Raw genomic sequence first — 24229 nt, forward strand, 5'->3', positions numbered from 1 at the left:
TATCAGAAGGATAAATGGAATCCCTTATTCACTTACTCACCTAACAATCATTTACCCCAGGTGACTCTACAAAGCCAAAAAAGGACAGTCCCTGCCCATTTGTGGCTCACCGTCTAGCGAGGAGCAAACAGGCAAACAAACGATGATTTATGTATTATTATTTCTTTCTTCTGCAATAAAATCCACTTCTTTCACAGAGATGTTCACGTTGCAGTGAACACACCGGGGAGCTGCAGCTAGGTCGGCCTGGGGATGTCGGGAAGGCCTCACAAGGGACAGTGGAGGCACATAGCTAGCTACCAGTCCTGCCCCTCAGTCTAGCTGAAATGAGGTACAAAGGGCAAGACCCTCAACCCCCCCATCCCAGGAAAGTAAAGATATACTATCATTCTAGTTGCCTCTTCTCTTCCCTTTTGCCCCAGCAATTGCCAAGCCCACCTTGGTTGCCATGACAACCTCCATCAGCTGCCCAGCTACCCACCGCAGAGAGACTGCAGTCCCCTGGGCACGCAGTAAACTGAGGTCGCTCAGGGCTGGCTCTCGTCTACTCTTGTGGGGAAGACAATGACCACAGTAAAGTACAGCCCTGAGAGAGAAATCTCCTACCCAACTACAGTCAGCCATTCAACAAGCACAAAGTGGGCGCTTACTGTATACCAAGGCACTGTGCCTGAATCACACCAGTGTCTGCCCTCAAGGGGCTGACAGCCTAGTGAGGAAGAAAGACTCAAACAGATAAAATAATGCAGTATGAGAAATGATAGCATCCAGGAATTTACTAGACAAAGTGCGGAGATTATACCGGAGATTATCAACTAGGTTTAGGGGAAAGGGCAGGGAAGGTAGCGAGGGAGAATGCTTGAATGGACTTGAAGGGCTTGGCCAGGTGGATGAGGTGGAAAGAACATTTGTGGCAGATATTGATTATTTTACTGAACAGGATTCCTTTGCCACCCCCTTTTCCCTCTCTAACAGAACCGAGACTTTATTCAGACTTTTGCTTTAGACAAAGACCATCTGGACCAATAATCTCGGTCATGAGTACTAATAATAGTAGCAAACACTTATATAGAGCTTACGACGTGTCTGCCACTATTCTAAGTGTTACATACATTAACACGTTGCGTACAGATCACGAGAATCTTCGTTTTTTCTGAGCCATGCGTTAAGGACGGATAATGAGAATTCTCGTTTTTACTGTTGACTCTTTTTACTTTGCACATTTTATTGAATTATTTGTGTTTCATTAATAACAAAGGAAGCTGCTTTCTGCAGTATCACACCAGGAGGGATTACTAACATCATAGGTGAGTAAATCCTAAAAAATTCCATATTCCATAGAAAAATAATAAATGACATAGAAGCATTTAAGCTTTAAAGAGAAGAGTGTATTTTAAAGTAGTTTCTTTTAAAAACCTGCTGGAACAGAGGGGTATGAGGGATTTAAACCCCGACGACGCAACGTGTTAACAGACTCAATCCACATAACAACCCAATGAGGGGTGCACTATTGTTATTCCCAGGTTATTTTCAGGTGGGGAAACTAAGGCACAAACTACGTGCTTCACCAGTACAACATATTGTCTCTTCATTATGAGATATGAAGTTCCACACAGCAAAAGCGACTTTAGTGAGCAGTCTCAGGGGTACGTCACTTGAATATCAAAGGGTAAAGCCCGAAAGGGAACACTAGAAGGCATATTCTAAATACTTTCTAGTGTCTTTACTGGAAAACTTCCAATTTGCCATTTGGAACTTTAATCGGACCATCAGTCTTTATGTTAAACAAATGGAAGCGCCATAAATTGCCTCTTCCGTAATTTCCGATTGTTCTAGTACACACAGTATTAAACGTCCCGTAATATTTTCTTCACTTCCTAAACGTCACGTAATATTGACAAGGAGGCAGAAATGCATATCCTCCTGCTGATTCAGGCCTGTCCCTTCCAACAGTATTTTGTCTTTATTTGTCAGCAGTAAGCTGTCCACGTTCCCTTGGGGTGCAGCGGAGAAGGTATCAAAATGAAACGGTCTGGGTGATGAAATCTTAGGAACCAAACATGTCATTTCAAATGTAAATAATATTAATTTGGGAGAATACCCTGATAAAAGGCCATGTGCCCTTTGTATGGCTGAACAATCTTCCACCAACAAAAGCCTTCTGGGGCAAAGCAAGTCTATTCATTCATAAAAGGACAGTTACATGTATGGTGCACTGAGTGCTTTCATATACCGACTCTGGTTTTATTCTCCAACAAGCTTGGTAAGTACTTGAAAATATCACTCTCATTGTGTAGGTTCATGAAACGGAGACCCAGTGAGACAAAGGGGCTCACCCAAGGGCACCCAGTTCCTGTCCTCTGTCCTCAAGTACGTACACACAGTTCCCTCTACCCCACCCCCATGCCATTTCAATCTTTCTATAACAAAATAGCATTTCACTGAAGACAAGAGAAGAAGGGCAATCTGCAGCCCCTTGCCAATTACAACAGCTCCTGGTCCAGAAACAGATCCACGCCAACGCTCCGGCTATTTGCCCACAATCCTCAGGCAGATACTACCAAAAATAAAATATCACCGGCCCAGACCTTGTCCAAGCAAGTCAGGAGCAATCACTGTTCACTTTGGGATGGCAGTCTCCCCACCGCAGCATCAGCTCTGCTCTTCCAGTCCTAGCTGGTCCTCCCACCTATCTGACCTGCAAGTCCCAAGGGTTCAAGCACTGTTGAGAGCAGGAGAAAGAATATGCATCTTCTAGTCCTAACATTAATCCACAACAAATACTGAAGGAGAACCTCTCCTCCTCGTGACTGTGACTCACTCAGTACTCGATGATGGGGTTCAGCATCGCTCTCACCTGTCCCTTTCAGGTCCTCAGGAGAAGCTGAATCACCTAGCTCACACACCCTCCCAGTTTCAGAACGCAAATGGTCCAAAGTAGCTGAAGCTGAACCTCCATACCAACAAGGTGCACAGGATGGTTCATACTTCCCTTTGCAAAAAGGAAAATTTGGGCATGCATGCATTTGCAGATTAGCAAGTAGTTTTCAACACAGAGGAGTTGTATACATGGTAGACCCATTTAGTACATGCTAATCAGCAAGTAGTTTTCCACACCAAAGCAGGTGTATAACGTGTACATGGTACAGACCAATTTAGTGCATGCAAATCTTATGTGGATGCAGGTACACAAATTTCAGAGCATACAATAAAAAAAGCTGTTTGGGCACTTTAAGATTCATATAACTACACTACATTTGAAACCGTGCCTTGCAGAATTTATACAGGAATGCAGAAAGAAGGAAGGGCTTCTCTCCTGTTCAGTAAAAAACAACTGTCTGTCTAAATTCTGGGTAATACATAATTTTATTCATGGACACTTTTTTTTTTCCCCAGGGAACAAGCAAAACCTGGCAACACTCCTCCCGCACATATCTGCACGGCTGTCTCTCAGGTTTTTACTCGAATGTTAAGTCTGCCCCTGACCACCATACACAAAACTGCAGCCATTAACCACCACCACCGCACATTCTCCGATTTTCCTCCGTAGGATTTGTCAGCAGATAACAAATCTTTTTACCAATATATTTTGCTTCTTATATGCCTCCACCTCAACACACACACACCTGTAAGGAGGACAGGAATCTCAGTTTTTTTCACTGCTATATCACCTATGTCTAGAACAGAGCCTGGCACATGGTGGATACTCAATGACTATTTGCTGAATGAATGTTGTATAAAAAATCCTTGCTTTCAAAGTTGAAATAAAATTTTCCTATAAAAACTTTAAGTCTTATATTAAAATGGGCAATGTTTTTCATTTCTTCATGTTAGCAAACATATTTCTGACGTAACATGACAGCCAGTATCTGTATTATCTTTGTTTTGCACTGGAGCAAAACTCACTGAATTAGACTCAATGATACAGAATTCATAAACAGCATAGGAGCCAACGTTGTGCTACCTATGGGGAAAGGGTATGCTGAGTACATTGCGACACGTGCCCAATGACTCTAGCAATACCTTCTTTCTAAAAATAATAAGAACATTTTAAAAGATTTATATTTCTTCATTATGCAAAATCATAAAACCCATCACCATCTGTAAACTTTTGCTACTTACAAGCTCATATGACTTTGTATACTTGTACATAAAGTATTTCTTTCAGCCAAGTATATAATACCAACTTTCCTTTCTGCTATTCAGAAGACACTAATCTCCTGGTGCAATGATTCGCAGTGTGACTTCATATTGTTGACCTTAAAGTTTAGCCTTCATCAACAGCAATACCCACACCTGTGCATTGCCTCCTAACTATGATTGGGTTCTTACCAGTTGTGGTTTGGGCTTTTACATTTGGTGTTTCTGAAACAAGAGAAGACAACGTCCCACTATGCAGAGTGGGGTCTCTCCCCTGGAGTGAACAGAGGGATCCCCCAGACATCAGTTAATCACTGTGCAGGTCCAGCCCATGAGCCCAATGCAGTCAGTACTAGAGATAGGACACTTAGATTCTCTGAAAAAGCTCTGCAGGGGCTCCTATTCTCTGCCTTAGCCCAAGGGCAATAATAACTACCCTTAAATTCTTAAGACAATGGTCTATTATAAACAATAAATGCTTAAATGCTGTCATTGTGTTAATAATAGCATCCCTAAAATCTTAGGATTCTACAACATACAGACATGAATACTGACACAAAGCTCTTCAGTGATTTTCTCTTGCATTAAATAAATAAAGACAACAGGAAAACAGGTAATAAAAGCTGAGTTTTCAAGTCCTAGTCCAATATGGGGACTATTATAGCACACTCAAAAGTGACTTGATTTCTACTTTTAAGTGGTTTAGTCCTTATTTGAAAATAATATTTCCAGCAGAAAGCTCCAAATAAGAGAGAGAATGAATATGCTACTATGCACCTACCCAGGAAATGTACCGGTAAGAAATGAGGGGTGACTGACTAATGGCAGTTCATTTATTTGACTAATATTTTTTGAGGATCTGCTATATACCTTAAGTAAAGAATATCAGTGTCATTATCAGTCACCATTACAAATGGGTCTGCAATCACATTAGGGAAACGTAAGAGATGAAGAAAGAAGTGATGGAGAAGTGATACTGCCCAATCACACCATTTCTTAGTGCTCCAGATGGAACTGGATTCCAGAAACATAAGAGTCCTCATTCTTGATTCGTCACTCTCCCTTAGTTAAATGAAATATCAATGTAGCACTCATGTTGTTGTTTTTTATTTATTGGGGTGACAATGGTTAGTAAAATTACATAGATTTCAGGCGTACAATTCTTTATTACATCATCTATAAATCCCATTGTGAGTTCACCACCCAGAGTCAGTTCTCCATCCATCACCATATATTTGGCCCTCATGTTGTTGTAGCCATTAAACCCAATCTCCGCCAACCTCGGAATCGTGCTCTCAAATCTTTAGATATCGGCCATCTTCATTCCTACCCTGCTGAGTCTAAGCTTGGGTCCATCAGCATTCTCACTGCTTCCCCAGCCAGATACAGTTTTTAAAAATGTACATCAGGTCACAGGGCTCCCCACCATGCAACCTCCAAAAGCTTCCCAATGCATTTAAAATGAAATTCAAAACTTCTCATCCGGATAGACAAAGCCCTGAATGCCTTAGTGCGCTGGCCCCGCCTACCTCTGGAGGTGCACCCCAGGTCTTTTCTAGCCGTGAGTATTGTTCAATTATTCACATTTATACTTATACTTGCAGTCCCTCTCCCTTGCTCTCTTCTTTCCTTACCTCTACTCCTCGTTTTCCTTCAGATGTGCAGTTCCATCTGCTTAAAAGTCTTTGTCCCCTTGGCTTTGCCAGGCCAGCTCCTGTCTGACTTTTCTGATCCCAGTCTGTTTCCTCAGGAAGCCTTCTCTGACCCTTCGAAACCTAAGGAAGCTGCCCTCCTCTCGACTTCCACAGCTTCCTGGGCTTCTCCGACACTGCATTATGCTCACAGTTTGTTGATCCCAAACGATTATTTCTATGTTTATCTTCCCCACTAGACTGTGAGTCCCACGAGGGCAGGGACCATCTACATATATGGCTTGATCACCTTGGTTATCACCAGCACCTAGAGTCAAACCTGACACAGAGCTGGGACCTAATACATGCTCAATGAAAGAATAAGGGATCTGAACGGAACTATCCTGAAATTTCTCTGTGGCAACATGCGGGCAATATTTATGAAAGCACATCTAATTTCATGCAACTGCTAAAGTCAAAGCTAAGAGCCAACATGAGTGATGTAACTTGAAGTCAGAAATGAACTGTGTCCAACCTGACTATACCCCCAAGCTCTCAAGAATGATATTTTCTATTAAATACCAATGGTATTTTTGATTGAGTAAGAATTCATCACCTACCAATATTAGACGTATCACTAGAAAGTACTTTCTGTATGAAGTTCATTAAGCTGCTTTCTAGACTGCTAGTGTCTGACTGCTAATGAATCCATGTTCTGAACAGCTAAGAAGTTATCGCTCATCCTGTTAACAATAAAAAAATAAAATCGCACTGCAAACACATGTATGGATTTCTGATCATGGAGCACAAGCTGAAGAACTTCCAAGGACTCTCACCTTAGTACCAAACAATAAACAACACAAAGAACAGAAAAAAAAACAGGCTTCTACTTACAAATTACCTAATGACTTTTATTCATTTAAAAAGATAGTATCCCATGGTTTTGTTCAGTCAGCATGTAAACATGTACATTAAATTATCACTGAGCCTGCTTGAATGCTGAGCAGTTTGTCTTTCAAATATTACTTCCAATCAAGGAACCTGCTCGTTAATGCATGACAGAATGGTATTTTAGATATTCCTGCTTCAAAACTGGAATGGATAAGGGACATAGTCAATAATGTTGTAATAAACATGTATGGTGTTGGATGTGACTAGATTTGTTTGGGTGATTCATGGGAGGGGGTTGGGGAATACGTGGAAAAAGGTGAAGGCGTAAAGTACAAATTGGTAGTTACAAACTAATCATGGGGATGTGAAGTAAAGCATAGGGAATATAGTCAATAATATGCAATAACTATGCATAGTGCCAGGTGGGTACTACACTAGTCAGGGGGATCACTTCTTAAATTATGTCAATGTCTAACCATTATCCTGTACACCTGAAAATAGTATTGAATGTCAACTGTAATTGAAAAATTAAAAAGTGTGGGGAAAGGTAAAGGGGAATAAGATGTCCAGATTTCCAGATATAAAGCAAATAAATCACGGGGATTGTACAGTCAGTAATATTGTCAGTGTGGTGCGGTGTCAGATGGTCACTGGACTTATAGTGATCACTTCTTTAAGCATAGAAATGTTGAATAACTATAGCGTGTACCCCTGAAACTAATACAATATTGCATGCTAGCTATATGTTTAATAAAAATCTTTAAAAAAATAAAATCAATAAAAACTGGAATCGATGACACTGTCCACTGAAATGTGAGTGGCATAAGACAGCATCTGCAAGGCCTGTCCACGTCACAAAGGTGACTCACTTGTCTCTGGATAACGAACTTCCCCCTGTTCTCTGAGTGAGCCATGTTCTAGCTCATCTCTCAGCATTTGCACGTGCCCTTCCCACTTTCCAGGACACTCCGCTTCCTTCTCATCAACTGACAACCTACTGCTCATCCTTCAGGTGTCAGGTTCATGTCCCCACTGCTATCACCACCCAACTGGGTCAGTTCCCTTTCCGATGAGCTTCCCTAGCTGTCTATCCTCCCAGGTCAGGATACCACTTCACCCACCGTCAGCTCTCTCCGTCATCAGTGTTTCCCCAGTGCCTGGCAATGAGCCAGCCATATGGCTGGTGCTCTTTGAATGAATGGAGTCCAGATTCTCAGGCATGTGTTTCTAAAGTGTTGTCTACCACCTGGAAATGAATGCATCTGCATGCTCTCTGCTCCCCAATGGGAAACAGAATATATTAAACAATCGCTAGAGCCTTTATTAGAAAGGAGAGTCTACTTTGGGAGATTTCTATTTCTATCATAGAAACACATAGAGATGTGAGGGAGGGTTCAGAAGAAGGCAGGCGGCGTGAAAAACAAGGCTCAGGAGTTAATGCATAGAGTGGGAAATCTATGCCCTGCCACAAATATCACTCGCAGCATTAGCTGTACAGCCAAAAGCCCCACATAACACCTGTAACCATTTTTGGAGGTTGCTGGGAGGGGAGAAGATACATACACAGTGAGGATGCTCAGAGGGTCCTACATAAAGCAAAACTAAAGCCCAGCCCTGAATATTTCCTCGATTTGATGCCAAGTATTCAGCAAATGTTTCTCCCACTCCCCACAAATGATTGAGAAAAAGTCTTAATTGCCACATATTTAAACCTAATTTGTGCTCTTGAACATAAGCCATGTCTCACACATAAAAGAAGCAGAGAAAAACAAATACAAATGTCAAACTGTTCCAAGACTAACTAGGAAGTGAAAATTTTCCAAATGACACATTGAGTCAAATTTCTATTCAAACAAGCATTTATTTCATGTGTATGGGCTCTGTCCTAGGTACTGGGAATCGAGAGATGAATGACAGGGTTAGGGAGTTTACACTACAGTGGAAGGGACATACAAACCAAAAGGGAAATGGAAATAAATTGCAAAGGGCACAGCAAGGCACAATCCGCTCCAAACACAGGCATGAAGAGTCATGCAAGCTATCACGGAGGAACCAAATTATTTCCACACACACAAAAAAAGTAAAGAAACCACTATATAATGATAAATAGACCTAAGGGGTCCGAGAAAAGCCCTATTCACTCTTCTCATGATTCCCAAACTTGCACGTCATTGCATTAACACCTCAGTACCCAAGACTGCTGATACTTGGGCTCTTCGTTCACTTTACTCACCATGTTATTTTGATGACCTAGGACTAAAGACTGAGAAAACAAACCGAGTATTTAAAACAACTTCTCCCAAAAACTAAAAAACAAAACAGAATCAACACCCATGTTGATAGCAGCATTTCTCACAATAGTCAAAAGGTGGAAGCAAACCAAATATCCATCAACAAACAAATGAATTTTTAAAATGTGATATATACGTCTGCGTCACCTTCACTTAGCTAAGGGAAGCCCTGAAACCTGATAAAACATGATTTCTGGGTGTGTCTGTAGGGTGTTTCTGGAAGAGACTAGCATTTGAGTCAGTAGACAGAGTTTAGAAGATCACTCACTAATATGGGAAGGTATCATCCACTCCACTGAGGGCCACAATAGAACCAAAAGGTGGCGAAAGGGCAATTTCTCTCTCTTCTTGATTGAGATTTCCATCCTCTCCTACCTTGGACACTGGAGCTCCAGGTTCTGGGCCTTCAGACTCCGGGACTTCCACCAGCCCCGCCCTCTCAAGCCTTCAGCCTAGGTCTGGAAATTACACCATCAGCATCCCTGGTTCTCAGATGTTCATACTTGGACTGAAATATATCATCAGCTTTCCTGGTTCTCCTGCTTGCAGACAGCAAATCCTGACAATTCTTGGCCTCAATAACTGTGTGAGCCGATTCCTACAATAAATGTCCTTTTATATCTATATCTGTCTATCTAGATATAGATAGGTACGGTCAGTTTCACTGAAGAACCCTGACTAATACAACATGCAATAAAATATTATTCAGCCTTTAAACGGAAGGAAGTTCTTACACATGTTATAACATGGATGAACCTTGAAGACATTACATTAAGTGAAATAACCCGGTCACAAAGAGATAAATACCGTATGATTCGAGTTCTAGGAAATATCAAATTCATAGACACAGAAAGAATGGTGGTTGCCAGGGGCTGGGGGAAGGGAGGAATGGGGAATTGTTATTAAATGGGGGAAAAGTTCTACTTCTGCAAGATGAAAAAGTCTTAAAGATTGAATGCACATCAACGTGAATATGCTGAAAACTTCTGGAACCGAACATTTAATAATGGTTAAGATGGCAAATGTGATGTTATGTAATTTACCACAATCAGAAATAAGATAAAAATTTTTAAAGGATCATGCTATAATGATATATGGTACATTGTCATTAACTCCTACTCCAAGAAAATGGGGTTATGGTATACAAAGGTCTCAAATGTTTAACTTGTGTAGAAATACAAGGCGTGATCAAACAATAAAGACAATGTTTAAATTCTTTTTTAAAAATTATCACAATAAAATATACAATGGCATTAATCCCCCTTGCTTCAAACACACTTACCCCAACATTCTTGCAATTTTCCGAAGCAGTTCTGGAAGTCCTCTTTAATGAGTGTCTTTAGTTGTGCTGTCATGGCTGGCTGGATTTCCTGAATCATTTTGACTTTGGGGAAGTGCCAGAAGTCACATGGTGCCAGATCCAGTGAATAAGGTGGATGAGGACACACCATAATGTTTCTAATTGACAGAAACTGCAGGACCAGAAGCGATGTGTGACACAGAGTGTTGCCATGATGGAGGATGAAGTAAAGACACACGTGAAAGAGGACTTCCAGAACTGCTTCAGAAAGTGGCAAGAACCATGGGATTAAGTGTGTTCGAAGCGAGGGGGAGTATTTTGAGAGGGATTAATGGCAATGTGTTTTTCACTGTAATCACTTTTTTTTAATTTAAACATTCACCATATTGTTTGATCACACCTCATACTCTTTCTAGTGAAAGTTTCCTCATCTAATACCTAAATAGGAAAAAGTGCAATGCTTCAGTTCTTTTAGTCATGGGGGGAAAATACAATGGTATGAGAGGAGATGAACACACTTTTTAAAAATGTTCTTGCCTTTGGGGGGGAAAACAATAAGCAATCTTATTTAGGTCACAGCACTTACTGTAAACATCCCAAGGAAAGCATATTAATAACAGCCACCCACAAAGGACCTGGTTTCAACCATGGAATGTCATGCTGTCAGTGGAAGGAAGGCTGGGGGAGTATTTGCTTGGATTTTACAAATTAGAATGTTAGCATCTTTTTGTAGTTCACTTCACATTTAGAAATAGCAAATAGAGACAATATTTTAAATTAGGAATTTGGACTAGATGGTGTCTAAAGGGTTTTCTGGTAGTAAATCATAATGATTGATTACTTTGTAAAAAGAAAACAAAATATCAGAGAAGCATCCTAAATGTTTATGTCAATGTTTAATTCTGCTACCAGGAAAGGAGCCCCGTGCTTAAGTCTATCAGTGTGGCCACGTGGTAATGCATTTCGTTAGGCCCATGGCACTAAATTGCTCTATGACCTTGGGCAGCTCACTGTGGGCCTGATTCCCTATTCTCTGCAATGGGAAGGTTGGAACGAATGGTTTTTGCGGTCCCTTCCCACCATGATAACCTCTGATTAAGAACTTGGGAAGCAGAACAATATGCATGTCCATAATGCCACAGAACTATACATTTAAAACCATTAAAATGATAAATTCTGTGATATATATTTTACCACAATAAAAAAAAAAAGATAAACTTCAAAATTTTTTAAAGAACTGGGAAGCAAAAACAGGCACTCTGAGCAATAGTTTATAATTAGAATTTGCAGGAAACACAAGAGTCTTTACATTTAACCAAGAAATCCTTGATCCCCAAAGAAACATTCAGATACAGCAGAGACGATGCTATTAAAAGAAAAACTTTTCATAAAACAGTAACGCCTTCAATATTGTAACTATCCCCCCATTCACCATTTGAGTCCAATCTGGATATAGCAGGCTTTCATAATCTGAGCCTCACCTATATACAATACGATCACGAGAGATGCACCCTGGCCAAAATCTCACTCTCAGGAGAACAACCACTCTCATTTCCTACAGGTGTGGAAACTAAGCAACTCAACTTCTGGCTCAAAGGCAGGGGGACAAGTTTATTATCTTCTAGCAGGCTTTTCAGATCCTAGGAAGATGATACCTCTGCACTAAAAATCAATACAAGATTTTTCAAGGTATTCAGTTTTGTCACTTGTCTGGAGACAATGGCCTCAGAAAAGAGGATGAACTGTCTTACTTCCCTTTCCTCCCCTTCTGTGCATGGTGCCCTTTAAAGACATGCTCTTTGTTCCATCAATTCAAAGACTGCTTTTATGTCCACTAGGGTGGAGGGAGAAAGCTGTGTTTTTTAAATGGTGAAATCTGTCAAAGTCCTAAAGGCTCTTGTGATACAAATCAGGTCATTCTATACAGCCTGAACCCCAAATTAAACAGGGGAAATAAAAACCATTTATAACTCAAAGTAACTAGCTGTAAGGGGTCAATGCACTGATTGGTCATGAACCAATTACAGAGACACTGCTGGGTGCCTGGAGGATGCCAAGAAGTAGGGGGTGCACCCAGGCTTGGCCCAACCCTCACACTCCTAACCCCACCTCCTACCAGATACAGGCAGGAAAGTGGGGTCCAAAAAGAGGACTTCCCCTGCCCACCTGCTCGGAACCAACAAAGATATCACAGAACTCTCATCCCCACCACCTTTTCCCACCACGTTAAGATCCACTGAGGTTCAAGCTACCAGAAGGCTCAAAATATTTGAGGCATTGACTTCTGCCATTCTAATGGCTGTGCTGGGATGTGCCTCTCTAGATGGCATTCCCAAAGCTCCCTCCTACCCTCACCCTCCTTGGAAGGGCCCAGGCTTTGAAATTCTCTTTCTCTTCCTTCCCCAGTTTCTCCTAAAGAGAATGCAGCAAGAGGAAAACTGGAGGAAAGACGGGCAATGAGAGAGAAAAGAAGAGCAAAAAAGGAGGAAGGAGGCTTCCAAACAGAATATTTGCATGTGGAAGATAAACAAGGCTGGGGGGAGGGGGAAGAGGGCACTTGAGCTTATTTAATTCAACCCAGGAGAAAACTGAGACAACAAAGCACACAGTTCACTGACAACAATGCTGAGCATAGACCTCAGGGCTCCACCTCTCTTCAAGTGTTTGGAGTTAGTGAACCCTTTGAGCATCTGTTAAAAGCTATGGACGCCACTCACCAGAAAAATGTGCATTTACACTTAATTTCTAGCAGTCCTTTGATGTCTCTAGGACAATGTTTCCCCAACTTGCCTGATAAGAATCACACAGACACTTGTTTACAATTCAGATTAGCCAACTGTTTTCCTAAATTTCTAATTCTGCAAGTCAGGATGGAGTAACCTAAAAAAAAATTTAAAAAAAACAAAAAAAAACCTAGAGGTGCTTCTTAACTTCAGGCAAATTTGAGAAACACTGCTCAGGAGCAGTAAGTCACTAAACTCGCTGAGCATTAGAATTGCTTGAGACGATTTACTGAAACCTATGGGTTCGTATGCCTCACACCTAGATCTACGGAATCAAGTCCTCATGGTGGGAGACGTATGTGGTGGGAGGTGATGCTACTGCCCAAGCTGCTTCTAGAACCTCAGCTCTAGGGGTCCCTGGATCGAAATTAAACAATAGCCCGTGTCCAACTCCATCGAGGCTGTGTCCTTGGTAGTTTGGCCTGGGCAGGTCCCCAGTGGCCATGATGGGTACCACGTCACTCACTGCTTGACATAAGGACGGACATGGAGCAGAGTGCAAATTCCTTCCGTGAAAGTCTCATTCCTCTGAGTAAACTTGCAAAATATCAGCTCAATGAAAGCAGGGGTGGTTATCTATTATGCTCACTGTTATATCCTCAGTGTCTGGAGTAGTAGCTGACACATGGGAGGGTCAATAAATATTTATTGAGTAAATTAATATATGAATCAATACATGAATTTTATTAATTCAGCCACCATATCACAAGATTAAATCCATTAAACTGGAGTATGACTTTCAGACACATGTTTGAATGTGTAGACTTGTTTCTATGGCCAACAAGCCCCCTAAAGAGAACAGTCTAACTTGAATAATCAATATGAAAATCACTACTATTTTAGTAATATTATCTATATCACCATTGGCCAAATTCTAAGTATGTTTTCCATATATTATCTCATTCTATCTTTAAAATAAGCCTGTGAGATAAACACAACTATCTCCATTGTGGAGAGGCTTCGAAAGATATTTGCCCAAAAATCACACATCAAATAAGAAACTCAGATGTGAACCCAAGTCTCTAAAATCCATGCTTTTTACCACATAGCCACTTTTACATGAAAGATGGCCCATTGTAAAGTAGAAATTCAATGCCGAATTAAATGAGCACATTAAATCCAGGAATGTTGCTGTCTTCTAAAGGCTTTTGGTACAGTTTGGAGTTCAAAGGGACGGGAACATTTAAAGAAACCTAGAAAGGATGCTTAGTATGGCGGTTAAGTAACACATTTATCGACGGCCTCTTTTGTGAAAAGGACCCATGGGGAAGTTACAGTCTAGTTGGGGAGATAAAAACATAAACAGGGTGAGAGGTTTCCTGGAAGATGTGGTTTAAGCTTGGACGTGAGGATCATAAAATGCTAAAGGAATAGGTAGAACATTCCAGATCAAGGGTAGAAGCTGGAGTAGAAAAGTCAGTTTGAAGAAAATCCATGAGCAATATTTTGCTTATACTACTTTTTTATTAGATCATGAATATCATCATATATGTCCACTGTACAGAAAATGGAGGATACAAATGAAAACTGTATATCTTCTATAAGCCAACCACCCATAGATTCCTTTTAGTGTCTATTCTTCCGGGATTTATTCTAAGTATATTTGTGTGTGTATCTAGACATACACTTATTATCTACATGCATTGATTTATCTACTTACAGATTTATGCATGCATATTGTATCTTTATATATGCACATATTTGTATATGTACATTTATAAAATACAAATGATGTTTGTGTAGCTCAGTGGGAAGGCTCTCAAGGCCACACAGAAAAACCTTTCATACACACAGGCACAATATCTCCAACTATCCTTTGGTCACCCCCAAGTGTAAACCCAGTGTGCACACTAAAAATGGTGGTGCAGAAGATTATTTAATAACACAGCAAAACATTCTAACATGTTGTTAAGAGAAAAGGTTATAGTACATACTGCATGAGCCCACACATACACCTAAAGATGATTATCCTTGTATATGTATTATAAAACGAAGAGAAAAAAGACTGGAAGGAAAATTTCAAAAAAGTTAAGCTAGGAGTGGGACCCTGGAGTGCTATTTTCTTCTCTATGCTTTTATGACTTTTCCACTTGTCCCCAGTAAACAAGAATTATTTGGTAATCTGAAGAAAAAAAAGTCAGTGCAGTGAAACATAAACAATATAAAAGCACACAAATATATTCAAAACGGCCCTGATCATTCTGCTCAACATGCATGCTATGTTTTTGAACTGCTAACACCGAATTAGCATTGACCAGAAGACAGAGGAAGCCAAGCTCTGGCGTTGGCCAAGCCCTGACTTGAAGGCTTTGATTGGAACCTGCCTTCCAAGTTGGCCTTTGAGGAGACAGCCCTGTGAGCCCGGTGGGTCAAGTATATGCAAAGCAAGGACTCTCCGATTGCCGGGCAGGGGCGGGGACAGGGGCGGGTCCTCCAGAAGCTACCATCTTAGCGCTGCCTGCCAAAGCCCGCTGTCTAGACCTGAGCGCAGACCCCTTCCCCCTCCTGCAGCCGAAAGCACCTCCCGCTCCGCAGGCTCCGGTCGCCGCTCACTTTTCAGGGGCCCCACGCGAGCGGACCCGGTTGTGGACACCAGGCCGGGAAAGTGGGTGTCCGCTGCCCGCTGCCGCCGCAGCCAACGCCTGCAAGGAGCTTTGTCATGCTAGGCGCCCGGCGGCTCTTCGTCAAGTTTCACCTTTGGTGACACAACTTTTCCGTGTTTCTTTTTTAGGCAGCCAGCACATCACGAGGCTAACGAGCACACTGAGGTTTGTAATAAACCCGTTGGCCAGATCTACAGCGACAGAGGGACACTGGTCAACCAGACCATCCAGTGCTACCGTCCACTTCCCAGCTAGTCAAAAACAAACGCTCCCTGGAATGACAGCAGCGAGGAGCGTCTGGCCCTGTTTCCAGGGGAATGGCTCACATTGTTCCCGGATCTCCGAAAATCATCACACGCAAATCCAAGAGCTCTTGGAAGTCTTCATGTTAGGTGAACCCCCCACGGGGAGATGCAAGCATACACATAGAGAATCAAAGGCAAAATAAGCAGGTGAATTCACAATGCTTTCAAAGTCATGGCTGAAAGAAGATTCTGAAAATATCTCCAGGCATATTCAAGAACTGCATTCAGCCTGCCTTCTTTAGGCTGTTTACTTCTACTTTTAACAGCAAGATAAATATTTTAAGAACTCAATCTGTTTACTAACCCCCAGTTCAATAACAGTAGACATGCTACCTACATCATTTGGAGGGATTTTTGAGAACTGTGTTTCACGTTTCTTATTAAACATACAACCATGCAACAGACCTATTACTGTTAATTACGGCTGTTAAACACAGGTTCTACAGCACAAACACTACATGATTCCTAACTTTGAGAACTATAATTAATGTGCTCATTCAAAGCGTGTGTCTCTGTTAAGATATATTTTTGGATATATTATCTAACTGAAGACAGCATAAATTGTGTAAAATGTGAAGCTTGTACTTTTTACCCATTTAAAATGAGTTATATAATAAGTAGTGAAAAGCTTCTCCGTGGAAGGAGGGGGGAGGTTCTTTTGCTTAAGTTAGCTATCAAGGGAGAAAATCCAGAAATGAGAACCCTTCAATGAGCCCAGTATACACTAAGGAACATCATTTGGTTAATGAAAAACCACTGACATCTGTTGACAAGAAAGGGAGGGGGGATTAAAAGAGGGAGGGAGGGAAGGAGAACAAGGTGGGGTTGAGAGAGCAAGACAGAGAAGGGAAATGAGACATAATTCTGATGAGAGACAAATTAAAGCATATACCATGTAATGGTAAGTAAAATATAAACAATTGGGAGTTTTACCTAGCAGTGAATTAAGAGGAAGTATAATCTTTACAAGTGAAACAAGCTCCCAGACAGAGTTCTGGGGAAAAGTACTATTAGTTTCAAATGGACAGATGCTTGAATCTTGAATGTCACAGTCATGGTCAAGTGAGAGACAATGTACATGGATAGTAGAAAGACAATGGTCGAGGCCAAAGATGAAGGAAAGGGCACCACTAAGGTAGGACTGGGTTTCTTTCATCTCTGCGCGCCCCGACCCAACACCGTGTCTGGTGTGGAAAAGTCACCCAAGAAATGCTGAGAGTTCTGCCCGTTACACCAAGTCCACAGCTCTGGAGCAATCATACATGTACAGGTACATGCTTCCCAATCATGTCCCCGGGGCAAATGGGAAGTAATTTTGTCTTTGTGCAAACCTAGATTAGAAAAAAAACAACTGTGTTGCCTAGGTAAGAAGTGGATTTGAAGTCAGGGAGACCTGGCTCAAAACCTCACTCCACCATCTTGCTACCCAGGTGACCTACGGCTGCCTCAATCTCTGAGACTCAGTTTTTTCATCTGTCAAATGAGAATAATTATAGTATGTGTATCTGTCCTCCAGTGTTATGAAGATTTCATGAGATATTTCCTGTCAAATACCTGGCATGTACTCAGTGCTCAGAAACTAGTATTTGTAGGACCCCCACCAGAATTACTTCCCAAACCTATGTAGGTGTCAGAAAGTCACCCATTGACATTAATTCCTTTGGATTAAAGGTCTGCCTCTGGCAATCCTCATTTAAAATGTAAATTTTAACCCCCAGGCATCTCAGATTAAGTCACAGTGAGTCACTGACAGAGCCTTTCTCCATCAAACAGCTTTCTGATAGGACAACAAACTGGAAATGAACATAGGATGAGACCAGTGAGTTTTGATATGTGCATGGTACATGCATTACACAATTATATATTGATTACTGCGTGCATTACATAATCATTTATTGATTATTGCAATGCCAAGCACTGTACAATCTGCAATTTACCAGCTGTGTGACGTCACACAAACTACGTAATCTCTCTGAGCTTCAATTTTCTCAGCTCTGAAGTCTGTAAATACTAATGCCTACTTCATCTCGCTATCATGGGATTAAATGAGATATATGTAAAAATAATGTAATGCCTAGTAAATAGTAAGTGCTTGATAATTTAGAAGTTATTATAATGATAACAATAACTATGATTACTGGTATTGTTATTAAAAGAATAAAACATATCTCTGCTAAAAGGAATTCCTTACCTGACTAGATCATTTAACAAATACTCCTTTTGGTCCTGCCAAGTTCAAGGCCCTGATGAGTGAGTGCCCTAGTGTGGGGCAGGTGAGAGGTTCTTATAAGAAACCAGAGGACAAGACAAGGAGAATACGTGTCAACCAGGGAAGGAAGTATGCTGAAAGGCGAGGTGGCTAAGTCTCAGAAATAAAGAGTACATACTGCATGATTCCATTTATATTCAATTCAGTAACAGGCAAAACTAACGTATGACAGAAATCAAAATGGTAGTTGCCTTTGAAGGGGCAATGACAAGAAAGGGACATAAGAGAACTTTCTGGGGTGATGAAAAAATTCAGTCTCTTGATTTTGGTAATGATACCATGGGTTTAAACATTTGTCAAAATCCAGATGCACACTAAAGATTTGGGTATGTTCCTGTGTATAATCTTCAATTCTAAAAAAGGAAATTGGGTATATACTATTTTTGTAATTAATTCCTTTCTAATTTGGCCTCTAACCAGGCCTGCCTTTCACCAGAAGATATTCTTTCTTCCCAGGCCCCACTGACAGGGTCCAGAAAGAACAGACATATACCTGAGAATTCCTTTGGGACAAACAGTCATTGTCTAAATCAAATCTGGGGTCTCTGCAGAATCCCTACAGCACGCAGGACAAGCAAGAGACCCAGCTCAGCCCGGCCCTAGAACACCCTCTAGAATGTCAACGCAACCCACCCAAACCATATCCAAACCACATCCCAGCAGAAGCCAAGAGTGCTGCCAGAGTTAAAAAGAATCAGCAAGGACACCTACCACCCTCTGTCCTTTACCTGTGGGGAAGGTCATCAGCCAGTGACACTGCTACCATTTCCATTTGAAAATCAATGCTCAAGCCATTTCAAAGGGCAGAGGCACCGGTAGGGCTTGAGCACTGCTCTATAGTAATCTCAACGTACAGTAATTGTAATCTAGGCTTAATGTTTCTAACAAACTCAGATCCTTAATAACAGTTCTCCACATTTCCAGCTTGCCCCAAGAATCAAGACCTTCTCTCTTTTCTAATATAAAACATCATTTTCAGTGTTAATATCCTGGAAAACACTGCTCAGGAGAAAAATAAATGGCCATCCAATTCAAGGAGGAATTAAACCTGCAGGCTGCAGTGGTGGTCAGAAGGACTCCAAATTAGATACTATTTCACTTTCTTTGGAAAATTAGTGCATTTACCCAGAAATCCACGCCCCTAAGAAATGCTTCCATCAAGATATGGCATTCATCAAAGTGATAAAATGCCACATTTTAAAATGTCAGGAATGTAATTAAAGTGAGTTCGTAGAACTGGTGTATCACAAACAGGTAAGCTACCTTTCCACTTAGTGAGGACGGACTAAAGATGAACTACATCACCCAGGACAATGAGCCTGAAACCCAGTCCGCAGCCTGTCCTAAGAAATCCTGGTACTGACAAGTCTTCTGGATAGGGAAAGGAAAATCAGTGACTGCAGACAATGATTTATGCGGACGTTTGTCTTCGCTAATTACTGAAACCATATGATGCCCCTAATCTTCACATTTCAAAATCATGTTGAGTTTAGCAATGTAACAGACCTGTAGGATCCCCTCCACCACCGTACTTTAATTCGTGTTGTTTTTCTCCTTGAATTGTTTAATCTTGGCAATTATTTTCTATTCCTTTCAAATTTCTCAAATCCAAAAATATAAGCCATAATGAAGCCCACACTAGAAATCCCTTTTATTAGATATACTTCAAGAGCTGCAACACATTCCGGTTGTTCTGTGTGGATTGTAATTCCCAGAATGAGATGATTTAAACATAAAACAGCACAGCTGCAAAGAGACCTGGAAAGCTAACAGTTTCATCTCCCCATTCACTGCCTCACAAATCAGCCCTCCAGTTTACCACCCAAAGCCTGATTCCAATACTCTCCCCAGTTCTGATCCTGTTCTCCAGGCCACTACACATTTCCATGCTTAGGTGTGGACCTCAACCCCTTCCCTCATCCCACAGCTCACTTTCTGCTTCTCACCCAGGCCCCAACCCAACATCCAATACCACCCGAACCTCACCCACATCTCCACTCCAGCCCGAGCATGCATCCTAACCCCTTTTAACAATTTGAATTGCCCTGGAAAGAGACTTAGAGGAAGCAGTACTAAGTAAGGGAGAAGATACAGTACCCCGAACCCATGTCCCAACTTGCTCCCCCTTCTACCTTCAGCCTCTGTCAATAAAGAAGCTGCACACCACTAGAAATAATGAAGAGGATTGGGGGTACTGTGCACTCATCTTCTGTACCTATCCCCAAGGACAGATTAACATATCTGATTTGAGATCTCCCTGGCCACAGCCCCTCACCCAGGCTGCAATCACCATCTTCAGCCCAGAAGAAAATATGGGGCTTATAACATTCCATAAAAGCACTGGTCCATGATGAGTTATTCACGAAGTAAAAAATAAATAAATAAAAAGAAGTCCCAACATGAGTAAGAGGGAGACTATGATTGTCAGTTTTTCATAAGAGGTCACCAACGTCATTTCTTGTGGGTAAAATACCTCTAAACACCTGCTTGGCTTGGCCCAAGGCTGAGAAAGACACTTGCTGGACGCTATTACAGTAATCCACCAAAGCCAAGATGATCTTTTGGAATGGAATTCAGGGTTCAAGGCCTGATATGTTGGCTGCCCGACCACAATACCCTGTCCTTCTTAGGTATTCGAGTGGCCATTGGAAAAGGCCAGGAAGTGAGCAGAAAATGAGCTGTGCCCATAAATGCACGTGGGCACCACAACTCGTTACAGCACCAGCTGTGCAAGCGGCTGCCTTCTTGAACTATGCCTGGAATTGTCCTGCATTGCCCAGCAGCCAGCATAAGACCAGCCTGAAGCTGGTGCCAGCCATCCCACCGAGAGAACCCACAGTCCACATAACCTTGAAACTTGCCTGGGGTGTGATGGCTCTGTGGCTAAGCACAAGAAAAAGGGTTGTAGAAAAGAACACACCCCATTTCAAACAGGTAGCTACAAACCAAATGGCAGTTTTGAAATCGAGAGTTGTCTAGCAATTTTACTCAAACCAGACATGATCTGGTTTTATTTGTAGCAGGCTACATGATTTCCAAATGCCACAGGAGCACAGTTACAGTAAACCAGACACAGCCTTGACTGAGTGCGTTTCTAACAGAACTGCTGAAAAGACCTTATGCGACAAGATAAAGAAGAGCGAGTCAAAGCTAAGTGATTATCTGCTTCAACAAACAAATGTTTTGCTTAGTTTTTCCCGGAAATAGAAATAGGTCCTCCTATTCAGGAGCTGAGTGCCCCAAACTAGATACACACCTGTCAATCTCAAAGTTTATGCAAAGCATGAATAAATACACAAAAGATGATTTGCTGCACAGGGGGCCATTATGATATAATAGTTTCAAGGAGAATCGAGATACCCTCTCCCCTGCCAAAGAGAACAGTCTATCTTGGCTGGCTACATAATTGAAAAGGTTATCCAAAAGATCCTTGTCCGTCACTGGCCTGAACCTCCATGAGTTTGAGAAAATGTCATTTGAGAAAAAAATTTATATGCTCTGAAAGCCGTATTTCATTAAGCAGCACAACATAATTTACTGATTCCCTACTACCTGTGCTTAAAAACTCCAGAAAGGCTGTACTCTATCATAATCTTCTATGTAGTTGTGACAGGCTGTGGCTTGAACCCTGAATGATGGGGTGGGAGGCTGAATTTAAATAAGCAGTAGGCTCTTGAAAACAGATTATGAAATTCTTTCAAACTGATACTAAATTATTTGACTTGATTCAATCATTTGTCATACCACTGTTCAAAATCAAATGTGTGGATACTCAAAGCATCTATTAAATGTTCAATCCTATACCACGCTACGTTACAAAGAGAGTGCTCATGAGTCCTTTAGCTTAAATATATATATATATATATATATATATATATATATATATATATATATATATTGTGGAGAGAGAGAGAGAGAGACATATATAGGAAATGTATGAATAACTAAGCCTCTTCATGAATATGATCAATAAATTTTACTGGTTAAAAATAGCAACAGGCCTGGTATCTTTCATCTGTAACATAAAAAGTCGTGTTTAAAATTTAGTCACATAAGACTTTTAACATACTTGAAAAGAAAATACTAAGGACTATTAGGCATTCACATTTTTGAAAATGGGCTAAATTCACCAACAAACAGAAAGGGAGAAATGGGACTCCCGCTCTTAGCCGCCAAAAGATTCCCATCTCCTCAGGAAAGTGAAACTCCTTCTTAAAAGTTGCCTTATAAAATTACTTTAATTTATTCTAATTACAACCATAATTCCAAATGCTAATTACACAATTCCTACAGAGAAGTATTCGATTACCAATGTGGTGAGTCAACATAAGAAAATGTTATGACATACGCCTAGTAAAATTTTCATTACTGAGTTACAGAAACTTGCCTTGATGTTTCTAGACTTAATTGGTTCTGGACAATTGCAAATTATATTCCTAAAACAGCAACGCATTTTCTGTGAATGAATCTGGCTTCAAGGTTCTCCCAAAGGTAGCGTGAAATAAAGCTTAGGTGGTTACCACCTGACAGAAATCAAAAACCGAAGTTCCAGAAACAAACTTGAAACAAACACCCAGATTCAGCAGGGGAAGCACTTGCCTAGATCAATTTGGTGCTACAAACTTTAATTGCATTTACGTTCCTGGGCCCTCAGTGGAAAACAAAACCTTTTAACAACCAGGAAGTCATGTTCTCTTAGTATATAAATGCCCCTTTTAGGATGCCCTACAATTAGGACAGCTCTAGAAATGTGTAGCAGGAGAGCTACATTCTAAGTCACTGTTCAGATTAATCAGTAGGATTCAAGCCTCAAACAGCCAGCATGTATGAGTGAGTCCCAAAGGTTGGACTGTAGCCTTGAGCCAGACAAGTGGTAACCACAGATCTAACCTACCCCCCCAAACAAACTTCCGGAGCCTTTCGTCAAAGCTCTGCCTAGTTGGAAGAGAACTGGCTCCATTTAGAAACAAGGATAAAGGCCCTGAGCTGAAGACTTTGACAACTTTCCGCGGGGGAGGGCTGGCGCTGCCCTAGAATCTCTGGGGAAAGAAAGCTCTGAGAGATGGGGAGAGGCGAGAAGGAGGAGATGAGAAAAAGGAACAGGGAAAGGAGTGGGAGGGAAGGGGGCCCCAGGCTCATGGTGGAATAGGGGCCCCGTGAACGAAAGGTGGGGCTCCCACACACACACTGCAGCCCCACTTCTGCAACGTGGATTCGGCATGTGTCGCTGCGGTTCAAGGCCGGTCCAGTCCACTTCAGCGTCTGCTATGTGGCCATTCCAGACACTTGCACCTAAGGCACCTGCCTTTTCGCCACTGCTCTACCACACCCCCTCTCTGTGCCTCTCTCTGCACCCGGGTCTCCAAGGATGCTGTCTCCAGTTTACTGCCAAAGCTACTACGCAAGGTCCTCAGCAAGTCAGCGGCTAGGACCGGCAGGGACCAAGGGGGACGCGCCTGCCTTCTGAGTTCTCCCAAGCCTGAGCCTTGCTCTGCTGCGGCTCCCCAACCCTCCGGTGGTGGGAGACCCCAGGCTGAGACGCGCACTCCAGGGGACCGGCGGCTGGGGGCCATGGGCCAGGTGGCTGAACCCGGGAGAGCTGAGGGGGGGCACTCTCCCTTCCACGGAGGCCCGCTCCCGCTGGGCACTAATGGCAAGAGGACAACAGCCTTTGTTCTCCCGGGGCTTGGCGACGCTGTGCTGCCAAGGCGCAGCGCGGGCGGCGCCAGGGCACAGGGATTGCTCACTTTTGCACGCGGCATGTCGAAGGTTGCAAGCTCCTGCCTTATGGGGTGGAGGGTAGAGAGTTATGGAGTAAGGGTTGTGAGGGGGAAAGGAGCGTGGGGGGAGGGGTTTGCATCTTGGCCAAGCTCTTTGTTTGCATTGGGGGCGGGGAGAGAGGTTTGAAGGTAGATCGAGCTGGGGTTCTGAGAGTGGGGCATTTTCCTGAGTATGTAACCATGTTGCACCCGCGTAGCACACATATACACACTAGGGCACACGCACACACATGCAC

The 24229-nt window shown here is 42.0% G+C and overlaps 1 protein-coding gene across 4 annotated transcripts in view; it reads right to left on the bottom strand.

Moving 5' to 3' along the window:
• FGF13 (fibroblast growth factor 13) overlaps nt 1-24229 on the bottom strand; it is a 514926-nt gene that overhangs the window by 468781 nt on the left and 21916 nt on the right. The window lies entirely within an intron of this gene.

Source organism: Rhinolophus sinicus, chromosome X (assembly GCF_036562045.2).
Source record: "Rhinolophus sinicus isolate RSC01 chromosome X, ASM3656204v1, whole genome shotgun sequence".
In the NCBI taxonomy this organism is placed as follows: domain Eukaryota; kingdom Metazoa; phylum Chordata; class Mammalia; order Chiroptera; family Rhinolophidae; genus Rhinolophus; species Rhinolophus sinicus.